The sequence below is a fragment of the Paramormyrops kingsleyae genome, chromosome 8 (assembly GCF_048594095.1).
Source record: "Paramormyrops kingsleyae isolate MSU_618 chromosome 8, PKINGS_0.4, whole genome shotgun sequence".
Taxonomy (NCBI): domain Eukaryota; kingdom Metazoa; phylum Chordata; class Actinopteri; order Osteoglossiformes; family Mormyridae; genus Paramormyrops; species Paramormyrops kingsleyae.
In genome coordinates, this window is record NC_132804.1 from 4,265,249 (window position 1) to 4,280,861 (window position 15,613).

The 15,613-nt window shown below is 45.5% G+C and overlaps 2 long non-coding RNA genes and 1 other non-coding gene across 3 annotated transcripts; all 3 read left to right on the forward strand.

Moving 5' to 3' along the window:
- Positions 1-1,474: 1,474 nt before the first annotated feature.
- On the forward strand, positions 1,475-2,844 carry LOC140592173 (uncharacterized). Its single transcript, XR_011992463.1, has 4 exons — positions 1,475-1,680; positions 2,125-2,262; positions 2,447-2,569; positions 2,660-2,844. It is a non-coding gene; the product is annotated as an uncharacterized lncRNA (long non-coding RNA).
- A 4,671-nt stretch (positions 2,845-7,515) lies between these two features.
- On the forward strand, positions 7,516-7,626 carry trnal-caa (transfer RNA leucine (anticodon CAA)). Its single transcript has 2 exons — positions 7,516-7,553; positions 7,581-7,626. It is a non-coding gene; the product is annotated as a tRNA-Leu (tRNA).
- A 1,886-nt stretch (positions 7,627-9,512) lies between these two features.
- LOC140592174 (uncharacterized) lies at positions 9,513-10,869 on the forward strand. Its single transcript, XR_011992464.1, has 4 exons — positions 9,513-9,728; positions 10,170-10,307; positions 10,500-10,622; positions 10,711-10,869. It is a non-coding gene; the product is annotated as an uncharacterized lncRNA (long non-coding RNA).
- Positions 10,870-15,613: the final 4,744 nt, after the last annotated feature.

A 15,613-nucleotide genomic window follows, 5' to 3' on the forward strand; every position in this document is an offset into this window, starting at 1 on the left:
TTTCTGGCCCAGATGTGGCCCACATCACTCATTTTCATCTGGCCTACATATAGCATGGAATGATGGCGATTGAGCGGACCGCTCTAGGTTGCCGCATCAGGTTGGCACATGTGGGTCAGAGCAGGGCCTAATGTTAGCCACGAGTGGGCGGGCTCTGTTTGACATCTGGCCATATTGTGGCCCATTACCAGTTTCTGAACCTCACAGATGTTAACCTCATAAGAGCTACTTTTCAACAGGAACTGCATACAGTCCCTGATCATGTGTTTAAAACCAACAAAAGTCCAACGTCTTCAAGGATTTTAAATCTGAGGGAAAAAAAAAAACAATGTCCATGGACGTCTGGTGCTGGGTGGGTTCTGTCTTCTTGAGGTGGACACGCCCTTTACATTTACAGCATTTAGCATTAGGCCCATATCCACATGCTATCTGGGTTCCATCTATAAATCCTTTAGTCACGGCAAGAGCCTGGTCATTTTGCTTGGACACTGAATATCATTAGACAGTGGACATTGTTAGGCCCTGTTAAGCCACAGTACATTGGGAAATAAAGTGTTGAATTGGAATGAAGTGTCCTGACACTACCTGCACATTAATGCTCGTAAGGATTGCTTTTTCAAGTAACCTCCTTCATTTACTACTGCCTTCACAAATAAACAATTCTGTAATAAATAACGATGTATTATAGTACGTTATTCTCAAAGGTTTATCCCCAAGAAAAACAAAACAAACAAAAACATGCAGTAGCCTTTTGAGTGCTAAGCATACTCCGCGCATAGCCCGACACGCCGCTGCCAGTAGAAGAACCGCGGTAGTAGAAGAAGCTTCCAGTAGCAATAAACGGAGTTCAATACATACAGTTTGTAAAGATGCGAGTGCAAAGCCACGGTGTCCGATGTTTGAAATGAGAAGCTGAAAACGGGTGTTCAGATGAGATTAGATAACCTTTGATCAAATCGAATTTATGTATATTGGCTAGGGAGTGACGGGGTGTCTAACCGGAACGGAATTCTCGCTTCTATGCCGACTGTCGCCCGCAGAAACGATCAGCCAAACCAACCTGCCCAACTCTGCCGACGCAACCGCACTGTAAACCCTGAGCTGCCGAAGCCAAACCGCTGTCCCGCAGGTACATTTAGTTCCTTTCGTCGCCACGGAGACTGAGTGACGCTCCGTCTGATCTCGGTTTCTGGAACGGAAAGGGATCCGGTTCGCGCCATTAACTGCGGATTGCGCGCTAAACCCGCTGTCTGGAATACCCTCCGGTGTACCGCAGTCTGTTGTTAATCAGGCGGTGTGCGCATTCTCACGTGTTCTGAGCTTTAGAAATTAGTTTTGTCTTGATATATTGCCGTTTCGATTTATATATGTAATATTGCGACATATTTTAATTAATCGAATCTTACATTAAGCTTTAATTGAGAATGAAAAAATAAAAATACATTTTATACTACGGTATATATTGTGCGAAAAGTGATGCGTCGATGACAAATGTAGCGCCGTCCTCTCGCCACGCCTCTTTTTAAAGTTGCCTTTAAATTGGCGTTTTCCAAAGTCAGTACCATGCTAAGTAAAAAGCAATAGACGACAGGGTTGCAATAATGCGGGTGTTTCTGGCGGCTATTGTTATGGCTAAGTTGTTAATTGTATTTGGATTTAGATGTGAAGAACCATGTCCTGGTGAGTTTAACGCTCCTTGTCCATCTCCTTGTTATATAGCAGTTGTGTTAATGTCGAAGAATAATTAATTAGGCCTGCAAGTATTTGTCGTGGTTCACTGCTTGGTTGATTGATCCTTCCTTTTACGTGAACTGTGTCCCTTATCGTGCCAATGCCCATTTCTAAGTCATGGGTATGCCTAAATTGACTGACAGCTTGGCAATGGGTGGAGGATCCACATAGTTTATTCAAAATGTACCAACAAAATGCTCCAATTGCTGTCTTGTCCAGTCAAATTCCTTGATCTGACCAGAAACTCCTGCATGAATCTGAAATGGCAGCTTCTGAATGTTTAGCTAAATGGCTAACAACTTCTACTAAAGATGTTCTTGTCTGCCTTTTGCATGCAGTTTGGTTTATTTACTCTATTGGAGTTGAGCCTATGGTATGGATTTTCCCATGTAGTCTGCAGAGCTGGTGCCTGTCCAACAAATGGGGGGAGGCTGCCATCAACATCAAGCTGTACCTGTGATTGCGACTGTCCTGGCAAATTGAAGTGCTGTGCATATGGAACTATCCGTACATGTGTGCAATCTACTTCTGGTAAGTGTCCCTGCTTTTGTGCGTGTGTGTGTGTGTCTCGTGACCTAGTGACTGGGTAGGACTAGGGTGGCCACGGGCATGACTTGGCACTCACTCACCTGAGTGCCAGCTTGTAGCTGACAGGAAGTGGTGGCATCTGTATTGGTGTAATGTTAATGCCTTTGTCTGATCTTTGCTTCTGAAGGATATCCAGGTCTATGTCCCGTCATTACGACGAGTGCCACAACGTGTAAGGTTGACGGAGATTGTTCCAAGGGCTGGAAGTGTTATTCCAGTGGTTGTGGTAACCTGTGTGTACCTACAGCAGGTAATGTTGTGTGGTTGTAATTAAACCCAAAGTAATTGATGCTCTGTGGTGTGTACACGTATATAACCCCGTTGCCTACTTCCTCTACAGGGAAGCGAGACGATTGATCCCCTCAAAGGGATGTTCAGTGGTCCCAGGATTCCCACTGTCCTGGGCCATTGCAATGCTGCCAGATGTCCTGTGGGAATGTACACTGCTTGTCCCTGTGACTTAGGGGGGCTTTCTGGTGCAATTCTGAATTGTGGTCTACTGAGCAATAAATGCTTGTGTGCGAAGCTTGCTGTGGGGTGCATTTTTGTGAGCTAGAAATGGGCTTGCGGGAACTCCCTTTGCTGTTCTCCTGGGGGTGGTGTGGCTTAAATTGACTGACTGAATTCAATTGTCAATGCAACTATACACTGACCCATAACCCCATTTGGGGATGTAGGTCACTGGTCCACAGCAGAAAATGGCTGCTCATCCAATGCAGTTATTCTAGTAGCTGTGTCTTGCCTCTGGTGCTGCGACAATTGAATACAGATTTAAAGATCTGCTACCACATTGGGCCCTCAGATCAATCCATTTTAGTTCAATATTTTCGGATTCAAAAATCTGACATCAGCTGGTAGCGTTCAGAAACGGGAAACATAATTAGGTTCCTCCCCCGACATTTGTGTAGTTGTCACCGTACAGAGCAGACAATGCCCTTTTAAGGCAAAATTGTCATACATGGTTCTCTGAACAAAATGAGTCTTTGTATATTAAGTTGCAGAAATCAAATTCTTAAACCATGGAGTACGACTAGAGAACTTTAAAATGTTGTGTGGACCTGCCCTATAAATATTGGAGAAACTGTAAATAAAACTGGTGGACAAATTGGCAACACCTGTGGCTGGAGCGTCCTGCTATATTATACTTATTCACCTTGAACCATCAATCTGGTTTCATTAAATAACTGCTGTCTCAAACATGTTTTCTCTACAGACTTTTGGTTTCAATTACAGACCAACCAAACTCAGTCATATATTTTTAATTTCTTCTGTAGCTAAACACTTGTTTTAACAGCCGTAGCTCATTTTCTTAAGTACGCCAATACAAATACTTGACGTGGTTTTTCAGCTTCCCAATTCAATTCTTTTATTGTGTACAAGTATGAGTACCGTGTACAATGAAATGCTTGCATGTGCTCCTGCAGACAGTGAACATAGACAAGATGGATAGACAACAGGATGACAAGTGAATGAGTGAATTATAAGTAAATAAGACCAAAATCACAGGAATAAATAGACAGAGACAAAAATATGTGTGGGGGGGGGGGGTAACAGTGGAGGTGACACAGGTTACTGATTGTTCATGAGTCTGATTGCAGTTGGGTAGAAACTGTTCCTAAACCTGGAGGTGCGCGTCCGAATGGACTTCAGTCGCTCCCCAGATGGGAGGAGGGTGAAAAGTGACAGTGCAGGGTGGCTGTGGTCCCGTCTGATAGTTCACTTTCCTGAGACAGCGTTGTCTTAAAATGGATGAGAGAGGGATATAGGGCTCTCGAAGGAACAAACAGGCACGCTTAGGTTCACTCAAATACACTTTAATAAGTAATACAAAATGATCTCGCATTAACACCAATACTAAGCTATCATATTGAAGGCAATGCAAAATAACTCGTACTACAACGGGTATCAAATAATATATATCTTATAGCTAATAGTATTAGGTGCAAAGGTACGAATATATATATAGAAAAGAAGCAATAATACATAAAAGAAGCAAGGAAACATAAAAAGTTACGAAATATTATCACAAGCGGCAATAATTTACTCGCAACAATCAATGGAAAGCATAAGCAGTTGCAAAGCTATTTACACTCGGACGTGCTATCATCACCCACCTTCACACATGGACTGGGGAGCCCTTTCAGTCCTGGCAGGAGACCAACACGTGAGTTCCGAGAAAAGTGCCGGGCGATGCGTGCTCTATCCCACGGCTGAACTCCGGTCAGTACTGGGATCTCCCCCTTCCTTTATACTAAATTTAGAGTTGCGTGTGGGCAGGGGGTAAGCTGGCCAGGCTCACCTCTTCCCCCCAGGCAATATAGTGTGCTCCAATTGCCCCTTTTGTCCGAGTGATGCTGCTTGCGATAACATACTACAATAGGCGTCCTTGCGCAATGCCTCCCTGTTCCCCCCTAAAGGCAATATAGGGTGCTGTATACCGACCCCCCACCCTATCTCCCGAAACCAAGATAAGCATCCTGCATGCCGATCTAATGGCCCAGATGAGCATCCTGGCTTCTCTTTATGAGCCCAAGTTATTTATGGCAAAATTAGGTTTTACAGGGGATCGGTAAATAACATGTTCGTGCAGTTTAGTAACATTCGGGGTGAATCATGGACGATTGATCTGAATTTCAGGACGATCAGTCCACACGCGATCGGAATTAATCCACAATTACAACTTTCCAGAATATTATAGTAAAGTTAATTCCATGTCACGTGGGTGACGTAATCGTCCGCGAATTCATCCTAATACAAGCGTGTAGTGTGGATGTCGCGGATCGCAGGGAGCTGTGTGCCCGTGATCTTCTGTGCTGAGTGCACCAGCCGCTGCAGAGCTCTGTTGTCCTGAACAGAGCAGCTGCTGTACCAGGATGTGATGCATCCTGTCAGGATGGATTCCACAGTGCACCTGTAGAATCTGCACAGGGTTGTGGGGGACATCCGGGCTTTCCTCAGTCTCCTGAGGAAGTAGAGGCGTTGTTGGGTTTTCTTGACTATTGCCGTAGTGTGACTTGACCATTTAAGGCCATCAGTGAGGGTGACTCCGAGGAACCTAAAGCTGCTGATCTGCTCCACAGCCTCACCTCCGATGTAGGTGGGGCTGTGCTCTGTTGACTGTTTTGCGGAAATCCACAATCATCTCCTTAGTTTTGTTGACGTTGAGGGAGAGGTTGTTGTCCTGACACCATTCTTCCAGGAGTCTGACCTCCTCCCTATAGGCCGTCTCATCGTCCTCGCTGATCAGACCTATTACGGCGGTATCGTCAGCAAACTTCAGGATGGTGTTGGAGCTGTACTTAGCTACGCAGTCATGTGTATAGAGAGAGTAAAGCAGGGGGCTCAGCACACTGCCCTACGGGGTGCCAGTGTTGATGGTGATGACGGAGGAGGTTTTTCCACCAATACGCACTGGCTGACGTCTGTTGGTGAGGGAATCCAGTACCCAGTTGCACAGTGAAGAGCTAATCCCCAGATCCAGGAGTTTAGTGATGAGCTGGGATGGAATGACGGTGTGAAATGCAGAGCTGTAGTCCACAAACAGCAGCCTGGCATAACAGTTCTTGTTTTCCAGATGAGACAGGGTGGTGTGGAGTGTTATGGAGATGGCATCCTCCGTGGACCTGTTGCTAAGATAGGCAAACTGGAAGGGGTCCAGACTGTCAGGGATGATGTCCTTGATGTGTTCTAGCACCAGCCTCTCGAAGCACTTCATGGCTATGAACCGCCCAGTAGCGCTTACCATTAAGGCAGTCTGTTTTATTTTTCTTAGGGACAGGGATGATGGCTGAGTGCCTGAAGCAGGTGGGGACAGATGAGACTCTCAGAGATGTATCAAAAATATCCGTAAAGACAGCAGCTAGTTGGTCGCAACATGTTTTTAAGACGCGACCCGAAACTCCGTCTGGGCCGGGTGCTTTACGGATGTTGAGTCGGGAAAAAGTCCTCCTCACGTCATCCTCGGAGAGCTTCAGGCTGGAGTCTTGTGGCGCTGCTTCAGTCTTTGAAGCTTCTTCCACCTCCCTTTCGCTCAGAGCTTTCGGGATGGCCCTCACAGTAATGAATCGCACATATTCATCTGATTCATGTGCATGATTGTTATTGCAATGTTTGTGCTCATTCTCAACACTCTGAGATTCACTGCTGTATCCTTCCCCAAATATTGCTAACCATCCCCTTTGATGACAAACTCATCATATTCATTAGCATCTGATCCTAGTTTCACACTTGAAACCTGAAACTTTTACAGGTAATGGTTGACTAAATGAATAAGCAGACAATTTTCTCTCTGCCTCTGGAACATAAGTAGTCCACACCTTGAACCATCAATCAGGGTTCATTAATTGGAATCATAAGAATGGTATTTTCGTCCTATATACTTTCAAAAATATTTCTATACCATTACATTCATGGCACTTCTGAGCTCTTGCTGGGCATTTCGAGTCTTTGCCAAAAATGACCTGCACTTCCACGTAGCAATGCTGTTCTGACTTACTTTTCTGTGGGTGTTGTGGTCATTTGGGTTTTGCTTTGTTGTGTCTTTGCCCTGTGCAGTTCACACTTTCCTTCCTTGTCGATGTAATGCCTTCCTCGAACGTCGCTAACAAGGGCTCCTCAATCCTCTCGAAGAACGACGCAACTTCCAACGCCCGGCCGAGAGTGCATAGTCTCTAGCTGCTTGTCTGAGTCTATATGCAAATTGCTGCACTGTTTCCCCCAGCTTTTGTGAGAGTGCATGAAACGAGGGCGACACAAAATCTACCTTAACGTGCGATACAAAATAAGCATTCAAAGCCCACACTGCGGCATCATAATCGACCGCGTCGCCTGTATTCAGCAAGGTGGAGAATATGTGCTGCACGTCAGGCCCCGCACGATGTAAAAGCAACGCTCTCCTCTGCTGCCTAGTCACAGCTGTTGTATCAGCATTAACTATAAGTCCTTTCTCATTGGCAAAAAGTTCAAATGATGTTTGAACCATCTCATCCATTTTGCATCTGAAATAGCTTTAAAGCACTCGAACATCAGAACACTCACTTTATCCATATTGGTAGTACTCTCCCCTACTCATGACCACCCAGTTGTCATTGCCTGTATTATATTTTGTTATGTTTATTCACCTTGAACCATCAATCAGGGTTCATTAATTGGAATCACAAATCAAATTATTATTATTAATTGAACCAGTCCAAAGTCGTCAGGATGGCTGAGTGGTCTAAGGCGCCAGACTCAAGGTTCAATACCTTCCATAGAAACGGGTGTTCTGGTCTCCCACTGGAGGCGTGGGTTCGAATCCCACTTCTGACACAACCTTTTCTGAAATCAGGAAAGAGACTCAGGAGCATCATGGCCAGGACTGAGAGGCTTAGGAGGACTTTCTACCTCCAGGCCATAAGGTTTCTGAACCTGAACATGCCATTGCTCCTCACACCCTGATGTACATTGTGCTCTTGTATCCCTCACCAAATCCGCACTGCTACACTGGTCGCTTTATGTCTTGTTACCGTTCATTTTGAACATACTCCTCTGCTTGCATTTTTAGCTTGCTTTTTGCACTTTTTAACTTTAACAACTTGCACAGTCTACAAAAGAGCGCTTCAGGATGCATTTCACTACGTGTTGTACTTTGTATAACTATGTATGTGACAATTAAAGAATCTTGAATCTACGAGTAGAGAAGTAACCTGTGCAAATTTGTCATACGATGAACATTCCCAGATAGCAAAATCTTTCTGGCCCAGATGTGGCCCACATCACTCATTTTCATCTGGCCTACATATAGCATGGAATGATGGCGATTGAGCGGACCGCTCTAGGTTGCCGCATCAGGTTGGCACATGTGGGTCAGAGCAGGGCCTAATGTTAGCCACGAGTGGGCGGGCTCTGTTTGACATCTGGCCATATTGTGGCCCATTACCAGTTTCTGAACCTCACAGATGTTAACCTCATAAGAGCTACTTTTCAACAGGAACTGCATACAGTCCCTGATCATGTGTTTAAAACCAACAAAAGTCCAACGTCTTCAAGGATTTTAAATCTGAGGGAAAAAAAAAAACAATGTCCATGGACGTCTGGTGCTGGGTGGGTTCTGTCTTCTTGAGGTGGACACGCCCTTTACATTTACAGCATTTAGCATTAGGCCCATATCCACATGCTATCTGGGTTCCATCTATAAATCCTTTAGTCACGGCAAGAGCCTGGTCATTTTGCTTGGACACTGAATATCATTAGACAGTGGACATTGTTAGGCCCTGTTAAGCCACAGTACATTGGGAAATAAAGTGTTGAATTGGAATGAAGTGTCCTGACACTACCTGCACATTAATGCTCGTAAGGATTGCTTTTTCAAGTAACCTCCTTCATTTACTACTGCCTTCACAAATAAACAATTCTGTAATAAATAACGATGTATTATAGTACGTTATTCTCAAAGGTTTATCCCCAAGAAAAACAAAACAAACAAAAACATGCAGTAGCCTTTTGAGTGCTAAGCATACTCCGCGCATAGCCCGACACGCCGCTGCCAGTAGAAGAACCGCGGTAGTAGAAGAAGCTTCCAGTAGCAATAAACGGAGTTCAATACATACAGTTTGTAAAGATGCGAGTGCAAAGCCACGGTGTCCGATGTTTGAAATGAGAAGCTGAAAACGGGTGTTCAGATGAGATTAGATAACCTTTGATCAAATCGAATTTATGTATATTGGCTAGGGAGTGACGGGGTGTCTAACCGGAACGGAATTCTCGCTTCTATGCCGACTGTCGCCCGCAGAAACGATCAGCCAAACCAACCTGCCCAACTCTGCCGACGCAACCGCACTGTAAACCCTGAGCTGCCGAAGCCAAACCGCTGTCCCGCAGGTACATTTAGTTCCTTTCGTCGCCACGGAGACTGAGTGACGCTCCGTCTGATCTCGGTTTCTGGAACGGAAAGGGATCCGGTTCGCGCCATTAACTGCGGATTGCGCGCTAAACCCGCTGTCTGGAATACCCTCCGGTGTACCGCAGTCTGTTGTTAATCAGGCGGTGTGCGCATTCTCACGTGTTCTGAGCTTTAGAAATTAGTTTTGTCTTGATATATTGCCGTTTCGATTTATATATGTAATATTGCGACATATTTTAATTAATCGAATCTTACATTAAGCTTTAATTGAGAATGAAAAAATAAAAATACATTTTATACTACGGTATATATTGTGCGAAAAGTGATGCGTCGATGACAAATGTAGCGCCGTCCTCTCGCCACGCCTCTTTTTAAAGTTGCCTTTAAATTGGCGTTTTCCAAAGTCAGTACCATGCTAAGTAAAAAGCAATAGACGACAGGGTTGCAATAATGCGGGTGTTTCTGGCGGCTATTGTTATGGCTAAGTTGTTAATTGTATTTGGATTTAGATGTGAAGAACCATGTCCTGGTGAGTTTAACGCTCCTTGTCCATCTCCTTGTTATATAGCCGTTGTGTTAATGTCGAAGAATAATTAATTAGGCCTGCAAGTATTTGTCGTGGTTCACTGCTTGGTTGATTGATCCTTCCTTTTACGTGAACTGTGTCCCTTATCGTGCCAATGCCCATTTCTAAGTCATGGGTATGCCTAAATTGACTGACAGCTTGGCAATGGGTGGAGGATCCACATAGTTTATTCAAAATGTACCAACAAAATGCTCCAATTGCTGTCTTGTCCAGTCAAATTCCTCGATCTGACCAGAAACTCCTGCATGAATCTGAAATGGCAGCTTCTGAATGTTTAGCTAAATGGCTAACAACTTCTACTAAAGATGTTCGTCTGCCTTTGCATGCAGTTTGGTTTATTTAGTCTATCGGAATTAAGCCTATGGTATGGATTTTCCCATGTAGTCTGCAGAGCTGGTGCCTGTCCAACAAATGGGGGGAGGCTGCCATCAACATCAAGCTGTACCTGTGATTGCGACTGTCCTGGCAAATTGAAGTGCTGTGCATATGGAACTATCCGTACATGTGTGCAATCTACTTCTGGTAAGTGTCCCTGCTTTTGTGTGATCGTGTGTGTAAATGTGCTCCTTGTTCCCTAGTGACTGGGTAGGACTAGGGTGGCCACGGGCATGACTTGGCACTCACTCACCTGAGTGCCAGCTTGTAGCTGACAGGAAGTGGTGGCATCTGTATTGGTGTAATGTTAATGCCTTTGTCTGATCTTTGCTTCTGAAGGATATCCAGGTCTATGTCCCGTCATTACGACGAGTGCCACAACGTGTAAGGTTGACGGAGATTGTTCCAAGGGCTGGCAGTGTTATTCCAGTGGTTGTGGTAACCTGTGTGTACCTACAGCAGGTAATGTTGTGTGGTTGTAATTAAACCCAAAGTAATTGATGCTCTGTGGTGTGTGTGTATATAACCCCATTGCCTACTTCCTCTACAGGGAAGCGAGACGATTGACCCCCTCAAAGGGATGTTCGGTGGTCCCAGGATTCCCGATGTCCTGTGGGAATGTACACTGCTTGTCCCTGTGACTTACGGGGGTGCTTTCTGGTGCAATTCTGAATTGTGGTCAACTGAGCAATAAATGCTTGTTTGCAAAGCTTGCTGTGGGGTGCATTTTTGTGAGCTAGAAAGGGGTTTGAGGGAACTCCCTTTGCTGTTCTCCTGTGGGTGGTGTGGCTTACTGACTGAATTCAGTTATTCAATGCAAATACACAGAACCATGCTGCTATTTTGGGATGTGGATCACTAGTCTGCTACAGAAAGTGGCTGCTCATCAATGCAATCATTGTAGCAGCTGTGTTTCAGCTCTGGTGCTGCTAACTTTGGATGCAGACAGTTCAAATATCTGCTGCCCTTAGCAGCGAAGACTTGCTGTCAAGTTATGGTAGGTTTCAACAGCTCAGCTCTTGCCCAAACTTGGAAACGGCCAGTCCAAGACTGAAGGAGGCAAGGGACAACTCAATTATTGTCTTACTTGGAAGCAAGATTAGGTCGATACCCGATTAGGTTGTTAACGTTTAAGGATAAACAATGGAAAATTTTGGGCTGGAGCGTCCTGCTATATTATAGTTATTCACCTTGAACCATTAGTCTGGTTTCATTAAATCGCAGGCATCCCTGGTTCTACTCTGGTCCCTTTGCGCTTCTTTCTTCTGCTTGCAAACATCCACCCTATAGTTCCCCCCCTCTTAAATGGATAACATACTGTTCAGTACATGGCTTTCCCCTTTTACTTGGACATAAACTGCTGTCTCAAACATGTTTTCTCTACAGACTTTTGGTTTCAATTACAGACCAACCAAACTCAGTCATATATTTTTAATTTCTTCTGTAGCTAAACACTGGTTTTAACAGCCGTAGCTCATTTTCTTAAGTACGCCAATACAAATACTTGACGTGGTTTTTCAGCTTCCCAATTCAATTCTTTTATTGTGTACAAGTACGAGTACACTGAAATGCTTGCTTGCATGTGCTCCTGCAGACAGTGAACATAGACAAGATGGATAGATAACAGGATGACAAGTGAATGAATGATGGTGAATTATAAATAAGTAAATAAGACCAAAATCACAGGAATAAATAGAGACAGAGACAAAAATATATGTGTGGGTAGCAGTGGAGGTGACACAGGTTACTGATTGTTCATGAGTCTGATTGCAGTTGGGTAGAAACTGTTCCTAAACCTGGAGGTGCGCGTCCGAATGGACTTCAGTCGCTCCCCAGATGGGAGGAGGGTGAAAAGTGACAGTGCAGGGTGGCTGTGGTCCCGTCTGATAGTTCACTTTCCTGAGACAGCGTTGTCTTAAAATGGATGAGAGAGGGATATAGGGCTCTCGAAGGAACAAACAGGCACGCTTAGGTTCACTCAAATACACTTTAATAAGTAATACAAAATGATCTCGCATTAACACCAATACTAAGCTATCATATTGAAGGCAATGCAAAATAACTCGTACTACAACGGGTATCAAATAATATATATCTTATAGCTAATAGTATTAGGTGCAAAGGTACGAATATATATATAGAAAAGAAGCAATAATACATAAAAGAAGCAAGGAAACATAAAAAGTTACGAAATATTATCACAAGCGGCAATAATTTACTCGCAACAATCAATGGAAAGCATAAGCAGTTGCAAAGCTATTTACACTCGGACGTGCTATCATCACCCACCTTCACACATGGACTGGGGAGCCCTTTCAGTCCTGGCAGGAGACCAACACGTGAGTTCCGAGAAAAGTGCCGGGCGATGCGTGCTCTATCCCACGGCTGAACTCCGGTCAGTACTGGGATCTCCCCCTTCCTTTATACTAAATTTAGAGTTGCGTGTGGGCAGGGGGTAAGCTGGCCAGGCTCACCTCTTCCCCCCAGGCAATATAGTGTGCTCCAATTGCCCCTTTTGTCCGAGTGATGCTGCTTGCGATAACATACTACAATAGGCGTCCTTGCGCAATGCCTCCCTGTTCCCCCCTAAAGGCAATATAGGGTGCTGTATACCGACCCCCCACCCTATCTCCCGAAACCAAGATAAGCATCCTGCATGCCTGTTACGACCCTGTCTAGGGGTTAGGGTGTAACAGAGGAAGGGAATGGGGAAAGGGGAACACAGGGTGTGGTGTACAAGGGAACACACGTGGACAAAGGGGATATTTTTATAGTTTTTTTATATATTTTATTCACGCAAGACAGACACATAACAGCAAACCTGGTGCAAGAGCTTCAGGAGTGATAAAGGCCAAAACAATAAACAAAACCCCAACTACCGAACGAAACCCAAGTCTAACTGAACTACCAAAGAACACAGAAACAACAAAACCTATACCTAACTCCCTATCCAAATCAGTGGACACAAAGTATAACAAAACAAAACGGCAACCACTCCCTACGCACCAGATACATACACAAACACACATACAAGCCAAAGCGTAAAGTCCGAGGGGCGCGCGAAGTCGTAAACCAAAAACCGGGCGAAAGATCGAAAACCAGAAATCAAACAAAACCAGGGCAGAAGTACAGAGAAGGGCAAAGCGAGAAATCGTAATCCGAGAAACCAAAACCGTCATACACAATAATCATTCAAATAAGCAAACCAAAACACAATCCAAAATATGAGCAGAGCTCTCGAGGGTACTTTCTGTCCGGCTTTTCACTTCCGCCGGACGGAAGTGACGGCCGGCTTGCGGGGAAAGGTGGGCGGGGTCCAGACGGGGAGGCGGAGCAAGGGTCGAGCTGAGTGGTCCTGGTGGAGGGGGCGGAGCGAACAGCAGCAGGACGTAACACCCCCCCCCCACAAGTGTGAACCTCATAGGTTCCACAAAACACAGTTAATTAGAAACAGGGTATATTACCCCAGTATATACAAAAAGGTCACATACGTGAGAGGGCGTCAGCCACCAAGTTACTGGCGCCTTTCTTATGGATAATCCGTAAGTTGAACGCTTGTACAATGAGGGACCAGCGCATGAGTCGTTGGTTGGAATTACACATTTTGTTTAAAAACACAAGTGGGTTGTGATCGGTAAAAACGGTCACAGGTTGGGGACTATCACCTACGTACACTTCGAAGTGCTGCAAAGCGAGTAACATCGCGAGGGCCTCTTTCTCTATCGTGCTGTATCCCAACTGGTGCTTCACGAATTTCTTTGACCAATATGAAATCGGATGGTCTAAACCCGCGGCGTCCTCTTGGAGAAGGACAGCGCCGGCTCCAGTACCGCTGGCGTCTACCTCCAATTTAAAAGGCTTTCCAAAGTCAGGGGCAGCTAACACGGGGGAACTAGTAAGCAGGGATTTTACCGAGTCGAAAGCAGATTGGCATTCAGCAGACCAATTCACTTGGGCGTCCTTACGGAGTAAATTGGTTAGGGGTGAAACGACATCCGAAAAATTTCGGCAGAAACAGCGGTAATAACCCGCCATCCCCAGGAAGCGGCGAAGGTCTTTCTTTGTCTTTGGTATGGGGAACGACGTAATTGCTTGGACTTTGGCGTCCACAGGCTTGACTGTTCCGTGTCCCACCAGTTTACCCAAGTAAGTGACAGTGCCCTGTCCGAATTCACACTTCTCGAGGTTTAACACTAACGAAGCCTCCTTTAATCTAGTAAAGACTAGGTCTAACACCGTCATATGGTGTTCCCACGAGTCAGAGTAGACAACCACATCATCTAAGTAAGCTTCACAATGTCTAACACCGCCGAGTACTATATTCATTAGTCGCTGAAATGTGGCTGGGGCATTACGTAATCCGAAGGACATAACCGTGTATTGTAGGAAGGTGTCTGGGGTAGCGAAGGCGGAGATCTCCGAAGCACGAGGGGTTAATGGTACCTGCCAATATCCTTTCAGGAGGTCGAGCTTGGTTACGAACCGAGCGGACCCAATGCGGTCCACACAATCTTCCATTCTAGGAAGCGGAAAGGCGTCGGGTTTGGTTACCGCGTTGACTTTCCTATAGTCGGTGCAGAAACGAGACGTACCATCGGGTTTTGGGACAAGCAAACAGGGTGAACTCCAGGGACTGGAACTAGGAACGGCAAGACCCGTTTCCAGCAGGTAATCAGTCTCCTTTTTTAATAGCTCCCGCTTATGAGGACTAACGCGATAGGGGTGCTGTTTAATGGGGATGTGATCTCCAACATCAATGTCATGTTCTAACACAGGGGTCTGCGAAGGGGTGTCGGAGAATAGCGACGGAAACTTGCGCACTAGGGCCTGGATATCCGATTGGGCGGCCCGGGGTAAGTGAGCAAGCCTTTTCTCGAGGACTTTAAGGGCTTCTGAATTTGGTAGGCGAGCGCATGGCAAACAATTTCTCCCGAGGTGCAGCTCATCGAGTTCGGGCGAGTACTCGCGCACCGGCACAGTAGCCACAGCAGAGTGGAGCAAAACAGAAGCGGACGAAGGAACGGGGTCAGCACGATCAACGTAAGGTTTTAGCATATTTATATGACACAGGCGAGTTTTCCGCTTGCGGTTTGGGGTCTCAATGATATAATTGGTGGGACTTACTTTTTCCTGTATACTATAAGGACCTGAAAACCGGGCTTGAAGAGACGAGCCAGGCAAGGGCAAAAGGACTAACACGCGGTCTCCCTCTTGGAACGACCGTTCTCTAGCTGTCTTATCGAAACGAGTTTTCATCACCTCCTGTGACGAACCTAACGAGCGCTTGGCCAAGTCCCTGGCTGTACCAAGGCGCTCACGCAGAGACTTAACATAGCCTAACACATTCCTAGTCTGAGGAGGTGGATTCGGGGACAACCACTGCTCTTGCAGTACCTTCAAGGGACCACGTAGCGTATGCCCAAAAACAAGCTCAGCTGGACTGAATCCAGTGG